The following is a 14,499-nucleotide window of genomic DNA, read 5'->3' as shown; positions in this document are numbered from 1 at the left end:
CATAAACATGTGTATCCGAGTCTTCTATCAAAAGTTACAGCTATTCATATGAAGTTGTACAAAAACGCTTTCTTTCGCCAAGACAGTGCGTTTCTCACTGTTACATGCATTTGAATGGGGAACTCCACCGAAACAAAGTATATGTTTTCATTATGTGAATGACTTGGAAATTTTAGCTCAAACAGCTGCAAAACCTGTTTGCCCAGCACGGGAACCTTGAGTTCTATAAGATAAAGCCATAAACATGTGTATCCGAGTCTTCTATCAAAAGTTACAGCTATTCATATGAAGTTGTACAAAAACGCTTTCTTTCGCCAAGACAGTGCGTTTCTCACTGTTACATGCATTTGAATGGGGAACTCGACCGAAACAAAGTATAGGTTTTCATTATGTGAATAACTTGGAAATCTTAGCTCAAACAGCTGCAAAACCTGTTTTCCCAGCACGGAGACCTTGAGTTCTATAATATAAGGCCATAAACATGTTTGTCTGAGTCTTCTATCAAAAGTTACAGCTATTTATATGAAGTTGTACAAAAACGCTTTCTTTCGCCAAGACAGTGCGTTTCTCACTGTTACATGCATTTGAATGGGGAACTCGACCGAAACAAAGTATAGGTTTTCATTATGTGAATAACTTGGAAATCTTAGCTCAAACAGCTGCAAAACCTGTTTTCCCAGCACGGGAACCTTGAGTTCTATAAGATAAAGCCATAAACATGTGTATCCGAGTCTTCTATCAAAAGTTACAGCTATTCATATGAAGTTGTACAAAAACGCTTTCTTTCGCCAAGACAGTGCGTTTCTCACTGTTACATGCATTTGAATGGGGAACTCGACCGAAACAAAGTATAGGTTTTCATTATGTGAATAACTTGGAAATCTTAGCTCAAACAGCTGCAAAACCTGTTTTCCCAGCACGGGGACCTTGAGTTCTATAAGTTAAAGCCATAAACATGTTTGTCTGAGTCTTCTATCAAAAGTTACAGCTATTTCTATGAAGTTGTACAAAAACGCTTTCTTTCGCCAAGACAGTGCGTTTCTCACTGTTACATGCATTTGAATGGGGAACTCGACCGAAACAAAGTATAGGTTTTCATTATGTGAATAACTTGGAAATCTTAGCTCAAACAGCTGCAAAACCTGTTTGCCCAGCACGGGAACCTTGAGTTCTATAAGATAAAGCCATAAACATGTGTATCCGAGTCTTCTATCAAAAGTTACAGCTATTCATATGAAGTTGTACAAAAACGCTTTCTTTCGCCAAGACAGTGCGTTTCTCACTGTTACATGCATTTGAATGGGGAACTCGACCGAAACAAAGTATAGGTTTTCATTATGTGAATAACTTGGAAATCTTAGCTCAAACAGCTGCAAAACCTGTTTTCCCAGCACGGAGACCTTGAGTTCTATAATATAAGGCCATAAACATGTTTGTCTGAGTCTTCTATCAAAAGTTACAGCTATTTCTATGAAGTTGTACAAAAACGCTTTCTTTCGCCAAGACAGTGCGTTTCTCACTGTTACATGCATTTGAATGGGGAACTCGACCGAAACAAAGTATAGGTTTTCATTATGTGAATAACTTGGAAATCTTAGCTCAAACAGCTGCAAAACCTGTTTTCCCAGCACGGGAACCTTGAGTTCTATAAGATAAAGCCATAAACATGTGTATCCGAGTCTTCTATCAAAAGTTACAGCTATTCATATGAAGTTGTACAAAAACGCTTTCTTTCGCCAAGACAGTGCGTTTCTCACTGTTACATGCATTTGAATGGGGAACTCGACCGAAACAAAGTATAGGTTTTCATTATGTGAATAACTTGGAAATCTTAGCTCAAACAGCTGCAAAACCTGTTTTCCCAGCACGGAGACCTTGAGTTCTATAATATAAGGCCATAAACATGTTTGTCTGAGTCTTCTATCAAAAGTTACAGCTATTTCTATGAAGTTGTACAAAAACGCTTTCTTTCGCCAAGACAGTGCGTTTCTCACTGTTACATGCATTTGAATGGGGAACTCGACCGAAACAAAGTATAGGTTTTCATTATGTGAATAACTTGGAAATCTTAGCTCAAACAGCTGCAAAACCTGTTTTCCCAGCACGGGGACCTTGAGTTCTATAAGATAAAGCCATAAACATGTGTATCCGAGTCTTCTATCAAAAGTTACAGCTATTCATATGAAGTTGTACAAAAACGCTTTCTTTCGCCAAGACAGTGCGTTTCTCACTGTTACATGCATTTGAATGGGGAACTCGACCGAAACAAAGTATATGTTTTCATTATGTGAATAACTTGGAAATTTTAGCTCAAACAGCTGCAAAACCTGTTTTCCCAGCACGGGAACCTTGAGTTCTATAAGATAAAGCCATAAACATGTGTATCCGAGTCTTCTATCAAAAGTTACAGCTATTCATATGAAGTTGTACAAAAACGCTTTCTTTCGCCAAGACAGTGCGTTTCTCACTGTTACATGCATTTGAATGGGGAACTCGACCGAAACAAAGTATAGGTTTTCATTATGTGAATAACTTGGAAATCTTAGCTCAAACAGCTGCAAAACCTGTTTTCCCAGCACGGAGACCTTGAGTTCTATAATATAAGGCCATAAACATGTTTGTCTGAGTCTTCTATCAAAAGTTACAGCTATTTCTATGAAGTTGTACAAAAACGCTTTCTTTCGCCAAGACAGTGCGTTTCTCACTGTTACATGCATTTGAATGGGGAACTCGACCGAAACAAAGTATAGGTTTTCATTATGTGAATAACTTGGAAATCTTAGCTCAAACAGCTGCAAAACCTGTTTTCCCAGCACGGAGACCTTGAGTTCTATAATATAAGGCCATAAACATGTTTGTCTGAGTCTTCTATCAAAAGTTACAGCTATTTCTATGAAGTTGTACAAAAACGCTTTCTTTCGCCAAGACAGTGCGTTTCTCACTGTTACATGCATTTGAATGGGGAACTCGACCGAAACAAAGTATAGGTTTTCATTATGTGAATAACTTGGAAATCTTAGCTCAAACAGCTGCAAAACCTGTTTTCCCAGCACGGGAACCTTGAGTTCTATAAGATAAAGCCATAAACATGTGTATCCGAGTCTTCTATCAAAAGTTACAGCTATTCATATGAAGTTGTACAAAAACGCTTTCTTTCGCCAAGACAGTGCGTTTCTCACTGTTACATGCATTTGAATGGGGAACTCGACCGAAACAAAGTATAGGTTTTCATTATGTGAATAACTTGGAAATCTTAGCTCAAACAGCTGCAAAACCTGTTTTCCCAGCACGGAGACCTTGAGTTCTATAATATAAGGCCATAAACATGTTTGTCTGAGTCTTCTATCAAAAGTTACAGCTATTTCTATGAAGTTGTACAAAAACGCTTTCTTTCGCCAAGACAGTGCGTTTCTCACTGTTACATGCATTTGAATGGGGAACTCGACCGAAACAAAGTATAGGTTTTCATTATGTGAATAACTTGGAAATCTTAGCTCAAACAGCTGCAAAACCTGTTTTCCCAGCACGGGGACCTTGAGTTCTATAAGATAAAGCCATAAACATGTGTATCCGAGTCTTCTATCAAAAGTTACAGCTATTCATATGAAGTTGTACAAAAACGCTTTCTTTCGCCAAGACAGTGCGTTTCTCACTGTTACATGCATTTGAATGGGGAACTCGACCGAAACAAAGTATATGTTTTCATTATGTGAATAACTTGGAAATTTTAGCTCAAACAGCTGCAAAACCTGTTTTCCCAGCACGGGAACCTTGAGTTCTATAAGATAAAGCCATAAACATGTGTATCCGAGTCTTCTATCAAAAGTTACAGCTATTCATATGAAGTTGTACAAAAACGCTTTCTTTCGCCAAGACAGTGCGTTTCTCACTGTTACATGCATTTGAATGGGGAACTCGACCGAAACAAAGTATAGGTTTTCATTATGTGAATAACTTGGAAATCTTAGCTCAAACAGCTGCAAAACCTGTTTTCCCAGCACGGAGACCTTGAGTTCTATAATATAAGGCCATAAACATGTTTGTCTGAGTCTTCTATCAAAAGTTACAGCTATTTCTATGAAGTTGTACAAAAACGCTTTCTTTCGCCAAGACAGTGCGTTTCTCACTGTTACATGCATTTGAATGGGGAACTCGACCGAAACAAAGTATAGGTTTTCATTATGTGAATAACTTGGAAATCTTAGCTCAAACAGCTGCAAAACCTGTTTTCCCAGCACGGGAACCTTGAGTTCTATAAGATAAAGCCATAAACATGTGTATCCGAGTCTTCTATCAAAAGTTACAGCTATTCATATGAAGTTGTACAAAAACGCTTTCTTTCGCCAAGACAGTGCGTTTCTCACTGTTACATGCATTTGAATGGGGAACTCGACCGAAACAAAGTATAGGTTTTCATTATGTGAATAACTTGGAAATCTTAGCTCAAACAGCTGCAAAACCTGTTTTCCCAGCACGGAGACCTTGAGTTCTATAATATAAGGACATAAACATGTTTGTCTGAGTCTTCTATCAAAAGTTACAGCTATTCATATGAAGTTGTACAAAAACGCTTTCTTTCGCCAAGACAGTGCGTTTCTCACTGTTACATGCATTTGAATGGGGAACTCGACCGAAACAAAGTATATGTTTTCATTATGTGAATGACTTGGAAATTTTAGCTCAAACAGCTGCAAAACCTGTTTGCCCAGCACGGGAACCTTGAGTTCTATAAGATAAAGCCATAAACATGTGTATCCGAGTCTTCTATCAAAAGTTACAGCTATTCATATGAAGTTGTACAAAAACGCTTTCTTTCGCCAAGACAGTGCGTTTCTCACTGTTACATGCATTTGAATGGGGAACTCGACCGAAACAAAGTATAGGTTTTCATTATGTGAATAACTTGGAAATCTTAGCTCAAACAGCTGCAAAACCTGTTTTCCCAGCACGGAGACCTTGAGTTCTATAATATAAGGCCATAAACATGTTTGTCTGAGTCTTCTATCAAAAGTTACAGCTATTTATATGAAGTTGTACAAAAACGCTTTCTTTCGCCAAGACAGTGCGTTTCTCACTGTTACATGCATTTGAATGGGGAACTCGACCGAAACAAAGTATAGGTTTTCATTATGTGAATAACTTGGAAATCTTAGCTCAAACAGCTGCAAAACCTGTTTTCCCAGCACGGGAACCTTGAGTTCTATAAGATAAAGCCATAAACATGTGTATCCGAGTCTTCTATCAAAAGTTACAGCTATTCATATGAAGTTGTACAAAAACGCTTTCTTTCGCCAAGACAGTGCGTTTCTCACTGTTACATGCATTTGAATGGGGAACTCGACCGAAACAAAGTATAGGTTTTCATTATGTGAATAACTTGGAAATCTTAGCTCAAACAGCTGCAAAACCTGTTTTCCCAGCACGGGGACCTTGAGTTCTATAAGTTAAAGCCATAAACATGTTTGTCTGAGTCTTCTATCAAAAGTTACAGCTATTTATATGAAGTTGTACAAAAACGCTTTCTTTCGCCAAGACAGTGCGTTTCTCACTGTTACATGCATTTGAATGGGGAACTCGACCGAAACAAAGTATAGGTTTTCATTATGTGAATAACTTGGAAATCTTAGCTCAAACAGCTGCAAAACCTGTTTGCCCAGCACGGGAACCTTGAGTTCTATAAGATAAAGCCATAAACATGTGTATCCGAGTCTTCTATCAAAAGTTACAGCTATTCATATGAAGTTGTACAAAAACGCTTTCTTTCGCCAAGACAGTGCGTTTCTCACTGTTACATGCATTTGAATGGGGAACTCGACCGAAACAAAGTATAGGTTTTCATTATGTGAATAACTTGGAAATCTTAGCTCAAACAGCTGCAAAACCTGTTTTCCCAGCACGGAGACCTTGAGTTCTATAATATAAGGCCATAAACATGTTTGTCTGAGTCTTCTATCAAAAGTTACAGCTATTTCTATGAAGTTGTACAAAAACGCTTTCTTTCGCCAAGACAGTGCGTTTCTCACTGTTACATGCATTTGAATGGGGAACTCGACCGAAACAAAGTATAGGTTTTCATTATGTGAATAACTTGGAAATCTTAGCTCAAACAGCTGCAAAACCTGTTTTCCCAGCACGGGAACCTTGAGTTCTATAAGATAAAGCCATAAACATGTGTATCCGAGTCTTCTATCAAAAGTTACAGCTATTCATATGAAGTTGTACAAAAACGCTTTCTTTCGCCAAGACAGTGCGTTTCTCACTGTTACATGCATTTGAATGGGGAACTCGACCGAAACAAAGTATAGGTTTTCATTATGTGAATAACTTGGAAATCTTAGCTCAAACAGCTGCAAAACCTGTTTTCCCAGCACGGGAACCTTGAGTTCTATAAGATAAAGCCATAAACATGTGTATCCGAGTCTTCTATCAAAAGTTACAGCTATTTCTATGAAGTTGTACAAAAACGCTTTCTTTCGCCAAGACAGTGCGTTTCTCACTGTTACATGCATTTGAATGGGGAACTCGACCGAAACAAAGTATAGGTTTTCATTATGTGAATAACTTGGAAATCTTAGCTCAAACAGCTGCAAAACCTGTTTTCCCAGCACGGGAACCTTGAGTTCTATAAGATAAAGCCATAAAGATGTGTATCCGAGTCTTCTATCAAAAGTTACAGCTATTTCTATGAAGTTGTACAAAAACGCTTTCTTTCGCCAAGACAGTGCGTTTCTCACTGTTACATGCATTTGAATGGGGAACTCGACCGAAACAAAGTATAGGTTTTCATTATGTGAATAACTTGGAAATCTTAGCTCAAACAGCTGCAAAACCTGTTTTCCCAGCACGGGAACCTTGAGTTCTATAAGATAAAGCCATAAACATGTGTATCCGAGTCTTCTATCAAAAGTTACAGCTATTTCTATGAAGTTGTACAAAAACGCTTTCTTTCGCCAAGACAGTGCGTTTCTCACTGTTACATGCATTTGAATGGGGATCTCGACCGAAACAAAGTATAGGTTTTCATTATGTGAATAACTTGGAAATCTTAGCTCAAACAGCTGCAAAACCTGTTTTCCCAGCACGGAGACCTTGAGTTCTATAAGATAAAGCTATAAACATGTGTATCCGAGTCTTCTATCAAAAGTTACAGCTATTTCTATGAAGTTGTACAAAAACGCTTTCTTTCGCCAAGACAGTGCGTTTCTCACTGTTACATGCATTTGAATGGGGATCTCGACCGAAACAAAGTATAGGTTTTCATTATGTGAATAACTTGGAAATCTTAGCTCAAACAGCTGCAAAACCTGTTTTCCCAGCACGGGAACCTTGAGTTCTATAAGATAAAGCCATAAACATGTGTATCCGAGTCTTCTATCAAAAGTTACAGCTATTTCTATGAAGTTGTACAAAAACGCTTTCTTTCGCCAAGACAGTGCGTTTCTCACTGTTACATGCATTTGAATGGGGAACTCGACCGAAACAAAGTATAGGTTTTCATTATGTGAATAACTTGGAAATCTTAGCTCAAACAGCTGCAAAACCTGTTTTCCCAGCACGGGAACCTTGAGTTCTATAAGATAAAGCCATAAACATGTGTATCCGAGTCTTCTATCAAAAGTTACAGCTATTTCTATGAAGTTGTACAAAAACGCTTTCTTTCGCCAAGACAGTGCGTTTCTCACTGTTACATGCATTTGAATGGGGAACTCGACCGAAACAAAGTATAGGTTTTCATTATGTGAATAACTTGGAAATCTTAGCTCAAACAGCTGCAAAACCTGTTTTCCCAGCACGGGAACCTTGAGTTCTATAAGATAAAGCCATAAACATGTGTATCCGAGTCTTCTATCAAAAGTTACAGCTATTTCTATGAAGTTGTACAAAAACGCTTTCTTTCGCCAAGACAGTGCGTTTCTCACTGTTACATGCATTTGAATGGGGAACTCGACCGAAACAAAGTATAGGTTTTCATTATGTGAATAACTTGGAAATCTTAGCTCAAACAGCTGCAAAACCTGTTTTCCCAGCACGGGAACCTTGAGTTCTATAAGATAAAGCCATAAACATGTGTATCCGAGTCTTCTATCAAAAGTTACAGCTATTTCTATGAAGTTGTACAAAAACGCTTTCTTTCGCCAAGACAGTGCGTTTCTCACTGTTACATGCATTTGAATGGGGAACTCGACCGAAACAAAGTATAGGTTTTCATTATGTGAATAACTTGGAAATCTTAGCTCAAACAGCTGCAAAACCTGTTTTCCCTGCACGGGAACCTTGAGTTCTATAAGATAAAGCCATAAACATGTGTATCCGAGTCTTCTATCAAAAGTTACAGCTATTTCTATGAAGTTGTACAAAAACGCTTTCTTTCGCCAAGACAGTGCGTTTCTCACTGTTACATGCATTTGAATGGGGATCTCGACCGAAACAAAGTATAGGTTTTCATTATGTGAATAACTTGGAAATCTTAGCTCAAACAGCTGCAAAACCTGTTTTCCCAGCACGGGAACCTTGAGTTCTATAAGATAAAGCCATAAACATGTGTATCCGAGTCTTCTATCAAAAGTTACAGCTATTTCTATGAAGTTGTACAAAAACGCTTTCTTTCGCCAAGACAGTGCGTTTCTCACTGTTACATGCATTTGAATGGGGAACTCGACCGAAACAAAGTATAGGTTTTCATTATGTGAATAACTTGGAAATCTTAGCTCAAACAGCTGCAAAACCTGTTTTCCCAGCACGGGAACCTTGAGTTCTATAAGATAAAGCCATAAACATGTGTATCCGAGTCTTCTATCAAAAGTTACAGCTATTTCTATGAAGTTGTACAAAAACGCTTTCTTTCGCCAAGACAGTGCGTTTCTCACTGTTACATGCATTTGAATGGGGAACTCGACCGAAACAAAGTATAGGTTTTCATTATGTGAATAACTTGGAAATCTTAGCTCAAACAGCTGCAAAACCTGTTTTCCCAGCACGGGAACCTTGAGTTCTATAAGATAAAGCCATAAAGATGTGTATCCGAGTCTTCTATCAAAAGTTACAGCTATTTCTATGAAGTTGTACAAAAACGCTTTCTTTCGCCAAGACAGTGCGTTTCTCACTGTTACATGCATTTGAATGGGGAACTCGACCGAAACAAAGTATAGGTTTTCATTATGTGAATAACTTGGAAATCTTAGCTCAAACAGCTGCAAAACCTGTTTTCCCAGCACGGGAACCTTGAGTTCTATAAGATAAAGCCATAAACATGTGTATCCGAGTCTTCTATCAAAAGTTACAGCTATTTCTATGAAGTTGTACAAAAACGCTTTCTTTCGCCAAGACAGTGCGTTTCTCACTGTTACATGCATTTGAATGGGGATCTCGACCGAAACAAAGTATAGGTTTTCATTATGTGAATAACTTGGAAATCTTAGCTCAAACAGCTGCAAAACCTGTTTTCCCAGCACGGAGACCTTGAGTTCTATAAGATAAAGCTATAAACATGTGTATCCGAGTCTTCTATCAAAAGTTACAGCTATTTCTATGAAGTTGTACAAAAACGCTTTCTTTCGCCAAGACAGTGCGTTTCTCACTGTTACATGCATTTGAATGGGGATCTCGACCGAAACAAAGTATAGGTTTTCATTATGTGAATAACTTGGAAATCTTAGCTCAAACAGCTGCAAAACCTGTTTTCCCAGCACGGGAACCTTGAGTTCTATAAGATAAAGCCATAAACATGTGTATCCGAGTCTTCTATCAAAAGTTACAGCTATTTCTATGAAGTTGTACAAAAACGCTTTCTTTCGCCAAGACAGTGCGTTTCTCACTGTTACATGCATTTGAATGGGGAACTCGACCGAAACAAAGTATAGGTTTTCATTATGTGAATAACTTGGAAATCTTAGCTCAAACAGCTGCAAAACCTGTTTTCCCAGCACGGGAACCTTGAGTTCTATAAGATAAAGCCATAAACATGTGTATCCGAGTCTTCTATCAAAAGTTACAGCTATTTCTATGAAGTTGTACAAAAACGCTTTCTTTCGCCAAGACAGTGCGTTTCTCACTGTTACATGCATTTGAATGGGGAACTCGACCGAAACAAAGTATAGGTTTTCATTATGTGAATAACTTGGAAATCTTAGCTCAAACAGCTGCAAAACCTGTTTTCCCAGCACGGGAACCTTGAGTTCTATAAGATAAAGCCATAAACATGTGTATCCGAGTCTTCTATCAAAAGTTACAGCTATTTCTATGAAGTTGTACAAAAACGCTTTCTTTCGCCAAGACAGTGCGTTTCTCACTGTTACATGCATTTGAATGGGGAACTCGACCGAAACAAAGTATAGGTTTTCATTATGTGAATAACTTGGAAATCTTAGCTCAAACAGCTGCAAAACCTGTTTTCCCAGCACGGGAACCTTGAGTTCTATAAGATAAAGCCATAAACATGTGTATCCGAGTCTTCTATCAAAAGTTACAGCTATTTCTATGAAGTTGTACAAAAACGCTTTCTTTCGCCAAGACAGTGCGTTTCTCACTGTTACATGCATTTGAATGGGGAACTCGACCGAAACAAAGTATAGGTTTTCATTATGTGAATAACTTGGAAATCTTAGCTCAAACAGCTGCAAAACCTGTTTTCCCTGCACGGGAACCTTGAGTTCTATAAGATAAAGCCATAAACATGTGTATCCGAGTCTTCTATCAAAAGTTACAGCTATTTCTATGAAGTTGTACAAAAACGCTTTCTTTCGCCAAGACAGTGCGTTTCTCACTGTTACATGCATTTGAATGGGGATCTCGACCGAAACAAAGTATAGGTTTTCATTATGTGAATAACTTGGAAATCTTAGCTCAAACAGCTGCAAAACCTGTTTTCCCAGCACGGGAACCTTGAGTTCTATAAGATAAAGCCATAAACATGTGTATCCGAGTCTTCTATCAAAAGTTACAGCTATTTCTATGAAGTTGTACAAAAACGCTTTCTTTCGCCAAGACAGTGCGTTTCTCACTGTTACATGCATTTGAATGGGGAACTCGACCGAAACAAAGTATAGGTTTTCATTATGTGAATAACTTGGAAATCTTAGCTCAAACAGCTGCAAAACCTGTTTTCCCAGCACGGGAACCTTGAGTTCTATAAGATAAAGCCATAAACATGTGTATCCGAGTCTTCTATCAAAAGTTACAGCTATTTCTATGAAGTTGTACAAAAACGCTTTCTTTCGCCAAGACAGTGCGTTTCTCACTGTTACATGCATTTGAATGGGGAACTCGACCGAAACAAAGTATAGGTTTTCATTATGTGAATAACTTGGAAATCTTAGCTCAAACAGCTGCAAAACCTGTTTTCCCAGCACGGGAACCTTGAGTTCTATAAGATAAAGCCATAAACATGTGTATCCGAGTCTTCTATCAAAAGTTACAGCTATTTCTATGAAGTTGTACAAAAACGCTTTCTTTCGCCAAGACAGTGCGTTTCTCACTGTTACATGCATTTGAATGGGGAACTCGACCGAAACAAAGTATAGGTTTTCATTATGTGAATAACTTGGAAATCTTAGCTCAAACAGCTGCAAAACCTGTTTTCCCAGCACGGGAACCTTGAGTTCTATAAGATAAAGCCATAAACATGTGTATCCGAGTCTTCTATCAAAAGTTACAGCTATTTCTATGAAGTTGTACAAAAACGCTTTCTTTCGCCAAGACAGTGCGTTTCTCACTGTTACATGCATTTGAATGGGGAACTCGACCGAAACAAAGTATAGGTTTTCATTATGTGAATAACTTGGAAATCTTAGCTCAAACAGCTGCAAAACCTGTTTTCCCTGCACGGGAACCTTGAGTTCTATAAGATAAAGCCATAAACATGTGTATCCGAGTCTTCTATCAAAAGTTACAGCTATTTCTATGAAGTTGTACAAAAACGCTTTCTTTCGCCAAGACAGTGCGTTTCTCACTGTTACATGCATTTGAATGGGGATCTCGACCGAAACAAAGTATAGGTTTTCATTATGTGAATAACTTGGAAATCTTAGCTCAAACAGCTGCAAAACCTGTTTTCCCAGCACGGGAACCTTGAGTTCTATAAGATAAAGCCATAAACATGTGTATCCGAGTCTTCTATCAAAAGTTACAGCTATTTCTATGAAGTTGTACAAAAACGCTTTCTTTCGCCAAGACAGTGCGTTTCTCACTGTTACATGCATTTGAATGGGGATCTCGACCGAAACAAAGTATAGGTTTTCATTATGTGAATAACTTGGAAATCTTAGCTCAAACAGCTGCAAAACCTGTTTGCCCAGCACGGGAACCTTGAGTTCTATAAGATAAAGCCATAAACATGTGTATCCGAGTCTTCTATCAAAAGTTACAGCTATTCATATGAAGTTGTACAAAAACGCTTTCTTTCGCCAAGACAGTGCGTTTCTCACTGTTACATGCATTTGAATGGGGAACTCGACCGAAACAAAGTATAGGTTTTCATTATGTGAATAACTTGGAAATCTTAGCTCAAACAGCTGCAAAACCTGTTTTCCCAGCACGGAGACCTTGAGTTCTATAATATAAGGCCATAAACATGTTTGTCTGAGTCTTCTATCAAAAGTTACAGCTATTTCTATGAAGTTGTACAAAAACGCTTTCTTTCGCCAAGACAGTGCGTTTCTCACTGTTACATGCATTTGAATGGGGAACTCGACCGAAACAAAGTATAGGTTTTCATTATGTGAATAACTTGGAAATCTTAGCTCAAACAGCTGCAAAACCTGTTTTCCCAGCACGGGAACCTTGAGTTCTATAAGATAAAGCCATAAACATGTGTATCCGAGTCTTCTATCAAAAGTTACAGCTATTTCTATGAAGTTGTACAAAAACGCTTTCTTTCGCCAAGACAGTGCGTTTCTCACTGTTACATGCATTTGAATGGGGATCTCGACCGAAACAAAGTATAGGTTTTCATTATGTGAATAACTTGGAAATCTTAGCTCAAACAGCTGCAAAACCTGTTTTCCCAGCACGGGAACCTTGAGTTCTATAAGATAAAGCCATAAACATGTGTATCCGAGTCTTCTATCAAAAGTTACAGCTATTTCTATGAAGTTGTACAAAAACGCTTTCTTTCGCCAAGACAGTGCGTTTCTCACTGTTACATGCATTTGAATGGGGATCTCGACCGAAACAAAGTATAGGTTTTCATTATGTGAATAACTTGGAAATCTTAGCTCAAACAGCTGCAAAACCTGTTTTCCCAGCACGGGAACCTTGAGTTCTATAAGATAAAGCCATAAACATGTGTATCCGAGTCTTCTATCAAAAGTTACAGCTATTTCTATGAAGTTGTACAAAAACGCTTTCTTTCGCCAAGACAGTGCGTTTCTCACTGTTACATGCATTTGAATGGGGAACTCGACCGAAACAAAGTATAGGTTTTCATTATGTGAATAACTTGGAAATCTTAGCTCAAACAGCTGCAAAACCTGTTTTCCCAGCACGGGAACCTTGAGTTCTATAAGATAAAGCCATAAACATGTGTATCCGAGTCTTCTATCAAAAGTTACAGCTATTTCTATGAAGTTGTACAAAAACGCTTTCTTTCGCCAAGACAGTGCGTTTCTCACTGTTACATGCATTTGAATGGGGAACTCGACCGAAACAAAGTATAGGTTTTCATTATGTGAATAACTTGGAAATCTTAGCTCAAACAGCTGCAAAACCTGTTTTCCCTGCACGGGAACCTTGAGTTCTATAAGATAAAGCCATAAACATGTGTATCCGAGTCTTCTATCAAAAGTTACAGCTATTTCTATGAAGTTGTACAAAAACGCTTTCTTTCGCCAAGACAGTGCGTTTCTCACTGTTACATGCATTTGAATGGGGATCTCGACCGAAACAAAGTATAGGTTTTCATTATGTGAATAACTTGGAAATCTTAGCTCAAACAGCTGCAAAACCTGTTTTCCCAGCACGGGAACCTTGAGTTCTATAAGATAAAGCCATAAACATGTGTATCCGAGTCTTCTATCAAAAGTTACAGCTATTTCTATGAAGTTGTACAAAAACGCTTTCTTTCGCCAAGACAGTGCGTTTCTCACTGTTACATGCATTTGAATGGGGATCTCGACCGAAACAAAGTATAGGTTTTCATTATGTGAATAACTTGGAAATCTTAGCTCAAACAGCTGCAAAACCTGTTTGCCCAGCACGGGAACCTTGAGTTCTATAAGATAAAGCCATAAACATGTGTATCCGAGTCTTCTATCAAAAGTTACAGCTATTCATATGAAGTTGTACAAAAACGCTTTCTTTCGCCAAGACAGTGCGTTTCTCACTGTTACATGCATTTGAATGGGGAACTCGACCGAAACAAAGTATAGGTTTTCATTATGTGAATAACTTGGAAATCTTAGCTCAAACAGCTGCAAAACCTGTTTTCCCAGCACGGAGACCTTGAGTTCTATAATATAAGGCCATAAACATGTTTGTCTGAGTCTTCTATCAAAAGTTACAGCT

This window comes from Diplotaxodon limnothrissa, linkage group LG8 (genome assembly GCF_057381915.1).
Source record: "Diplotaxodon limnothrissa isolate DT_005_m linkage group LG8, D_limnothrissa_male_GT1.1, whole genome shotgun sequence".
Classification (NCBI taxonomy): Eukaryota; Metazoa; Chordata; class Actinopteri; order Cichliformes; family Cichlidae; genus Diplotaxodon; species Diplotaxodon limnothrissa.
Note: the sequence above shows the minus strand (reverse complement) of the source record.